Source organism: Topomyia yanbarensis, chromosome 2 (assembly GCF_030247195.1).
Source record: "Topomyia yanbarensis strain Yona2022 chromosome 2, ASM3024719v1, whole genome shotgun sequence".
Lineage (NCBI taxonomy): Eukaryota > Metazoa > Arthropoda > Insecta > Diptera > Culicidae > Topomyia > Topomyia yanbarensis.
In genome coordinates, this window is record NC_080671.1 from 321,110,925 (window position 1) to 321,115,155 (window position 4,231).

Here is a 4,231-nt window from a genome sequence, read left to right on the forward strand (position 1 = left end):
GAGAGGTTCACTTTGTTTTGTTTACATTGCCAATGAATTTTGTACCGCAACTCACCACTTCATTTGCCGCGTTGCCAAGAACTCAAGAAATAATATACAAACCAGTGCTGCCCAAACACACTTTTTGAGTCTCACCATTCTTGCAAAGGTGAAAAAAATATTCAACATTCTTGCATTTTTCAAACTTTAAAAAATCAATAATAAATCACGATAGCTCTAAAGAGTCTGATTTTAACGGAAATATTCTTAAACATGTGTAATCTTTCGATTAAAAATTAGAAAAAAGGGGGTTAGGTCGGACGAGAAAGGTCTATTTCTGATTGGCTCTCTAAACAATATCTCTAGAGTGCATGATGACGATGATGATACTGCTGCTGATTGAACAACGCACGCTTCTTGGTGTCGTGCGCATAAAAAGTTGGGAATTTTTGATATTCGCAACGTGTGCAAAATTCATCCCCCTAAAAATCCATGTTTCAAAATTTTCCAATGCTAGTTCTTTGTTGGACCTACGTTTGGCGACGCCTATCAGACCTTTCAGAAGGTGTCCATTATTGGATTTATGTTGAATGGTTTTGAAACAAATTCTTGGGCTTTTCAGTGGAATCTAGCATGTTGCTTTTCTTAGAGGATTCCAAAAGTTTTGCTGTTGTATACAAACCAGTGCACTCAAGTGGTGCGTAGGGTTGTGGTACCGGTAATACCGGTACCGAAAATCCCGGGAATACCAACCCATTTTTCGTACCGTAAAACCGGTACTGAACAAAAGCCAGTACCGGTATTTTCGGTACCATACAATTTTTTATTAAAAATATGATGGCTCTCTAGGGGGACCTGTTTCAAAACATCGATCTGCAAGATGACTTTCTAGATAAATCGTTCAGCTAACACCTTTGTAGGGGAATGAGATGGGGCCATCCTCATAAAAATTCTAGAAGTTAAACATTACTAGCTCCCGTCGTACTGAACGGTATGTTTAAATTCCTGTGCTATTTTGTCGAAATTTAGTTTTAACGATCTTGCACTAAATTTCAAATTATTCACATCTAGCGTAAGAGACGTACAAATTTGCTATGATTTTGTTTATTAGCGACATTCTGATTGGTTTCCATTATTCACTGGGTGGCGCATAGGAAGACTATGGTCTAAGTCATGTCTGTTTTTGGTTTGATCTTAAACCATTATCTATAAAAGAACGAACAGCGATTTAGTGGCTAACAATTTTAGACTTGGTGAACTGCTTCAAATGGGGCGATTTGTAATTATTGGTGATCGGAAAATTCAGGAAAACTCCATAGTTTACGAGAAAGCAAGGAGCCTTGGTAAGCATTAGAGAATAGTAGACAAACTACATAAAGATCGAAACCAATTTACAGAAAAGCAAGAGAGGAAATGCGAGCAACCTGCTCGGATTTACTTCCATTCTCGCTTTGATTTTCTGTTATTAATAGGGTTTTTTACATTTACCATCTGTTGAAGTCGACGAAAGTCGCACCGCTTAGCAGTTAGTGATATCAAATTGGCCTAGATTTCAAAATAAAAGAAGGTGTCGCATACGAAAAATATCTTCTGTGAAATGAGTCATGTCATTCCTAAACTATTAAAAACAATAAACATGTTTTTTGATCAGCACAAATCAATCATCTGAGAATAAGATCATCAATTTGAACATTCAATTTCACTTTGAAGCTGTTTTCGATTTAAAAAAAAAATGTTCGAGTACCGGTACTTTACCGGTACTACCGGTACTGAGGGCTTCAGTACCGTAGTACCGGTTCTCACCAAAAAGGGTCGGTACTGCGAACCCTATGGTGCGTAATTTCAAATTCAGTTGTTATTTCTGTCTGAATTTACCGAAACATAAGTATATTAATCCAAATTAATCGAACACAATACTTTAAGGTAGCACAGAGAATGGGCAAAAATCGAAAACGAAAAAAGCAGTGTTTCCCACACCGTTTGTTAGATCCTCATAAAAATCAATCAGCTTATGTAGAATATTGTTACAATACTACTGATTAATGTTTATGAAGAGAATATAAAGTGCTCGAAATTCGTCCATAAGTCAAACATTACTGCATGTACCATAGGTCAAACATTGATGCATGTAGCTTAGATATTGTTTTTCAACATATACACGGAAAACCGATTCATCACAATTTCAACTAAAAAATTAGTTGAGTTTTTGGTTTCGTCTAGTTAATATTTGGGCGAACTAAATTTTTGTTGCAAACAATAATCCAACGTTGTTGGTTTTATGCTGTCAGTTTCAGTCTGGACACGAACGTTTCATCCTAGCACAAAACTTAAAAAGCTAAAGCACAAAACTTGAAAAGCTACATGAGCTAAAGCTTGAAACGCTTGTCTCAGCTTCTAACGCTTGTTTTAGTCCAGACACAATTGCATATGCCGTTACACTACCTTTTCAGCCAAGACACAAACGACTAGAATTCAACTAATCTCATTGTTGAATTAAACTGCTTCATCGTAAAATACAACATAGGATATTTCAAACGTTTTGTTTCACCGACCGACGGATGAAAGGTATGGAATTAAATTGTTGAAAAATTCCGTATGTCAGTAATTCACACGTAAATATAATACAGAGTTATGTTTCTCATAATGTTATCTTTTTATAAACTGCAATCTTAAATGAGACGAAATAGCCAAAGGTATTTAAGGATTGTTGGAAATTGATTGATTTGAATTTTAGAATAAAGGTATATTTTTTTCAATTTAGTCACAAACACTATCCAGCACTACAAAAAAAACTTCATACTTATTCCACATCTAGTTTGGAATCTCAAACGATGAAAAATAATTATCATATTACATATTACATTGGTTAATAATTGAAATGTTACTATATAATCGACTAAATCCGAAATAGAATGATTTTGACAATTTTCGACAATACTTTCAATTTTCAGTGCACATGTATTGAAAAAAATGTCAATAAAAATCATCCCTTTATTGAAATGTTTTTAAAGAAAAACTAGGTAAAACCAAAATGAGGTCAGTTGAATTTCTGTTTTTTTTTGTGTACTGGTTCAGGTAGTTGCGTCCAGGATAAAACAAGCTTTCCAAGCTGAGACAACTACCTACGTGCTTAACCGTTATGCCCAGCGTGTATGAACATAGTTGCTGTCGCTACCTTGATGTATTTCAGTAAGGTGTGCATCTTAGCTACTTGCTGTCATTTCGTATGATGTGCGTCTTGAATCAAAATCAATAATAATTTTCAATAACTATTATTTGAGAATCTCTCAAAATTAAGAGAAAATTTAGTTACGTTATTCATTTTTCTGTTGAAATCAACTAATTAGGAAAACAAAAATTTGTTTTGTTATTTTCTTCATCGAATGGCTTTCAGTGTAACAAATATATTTCATGAAGAAAAAAAACGAAATTTTTCTGCACCCTACGGATAATCGAATCCAGGGCCGGCGGAAAGCATGGGTAGTACTACCCACTCGAAAATAACCGAATGGGTAATTACCCACTCGAAATTTTGAACCATTTCAAAAAATTTAGATGCGCAACGCATGTATTTCGCACTACACACATTTGAAAACATCGATGTACCACAATTCCATTTGCATAAACGAACGTGATTTAATGTGAATGTGATGTAAGCGTGTGCATTGCGAAAAGGAAAACAATCCTTACTAATGGACCCCTCACCCTATGCTTTCTACCCGCTCGGGCGTGAAGTGTGTCGCCGCCCCTAATCGAATCTGGCCTGTATTATATATTCATTTGAAAAGATATGGGGTTTTTTGCCAATTTGAGTATAGTTAATGTTTCACTCAAAATGGCTTTTCCCCATCCCTTCATATTCATTAAGACCAACTAGGTCAGATGAAAAAAAAAATAAATCTTGGATTTCAAAATAGTATCAGGCATCGATTTTTGACATCGACTCATATAAACCGTGTCGAAAATATTCTTGTTGATTGGGATATAGAGAACTCCATTAAACCAGATGTCGCCATCTTGTTTTTCGAAATGGTGTCAAAAATCAATCTTAGATTGCACTCGTAGCGTGCTATAAAACTTCAATTGTTATTTGGGTAGTAGCCTTACACTCGCGTGTAGTTTAGTAATAATTATTATAAAGGCATTTCGCGCAGTGTTTGACTATGACGTATAGTCTTTTTCAGTGTTCTGGACTGGTTGGTTCCCGTTCATTAATTTAGTTTGATCAAATGCGACAATTGTATGTTTCAAT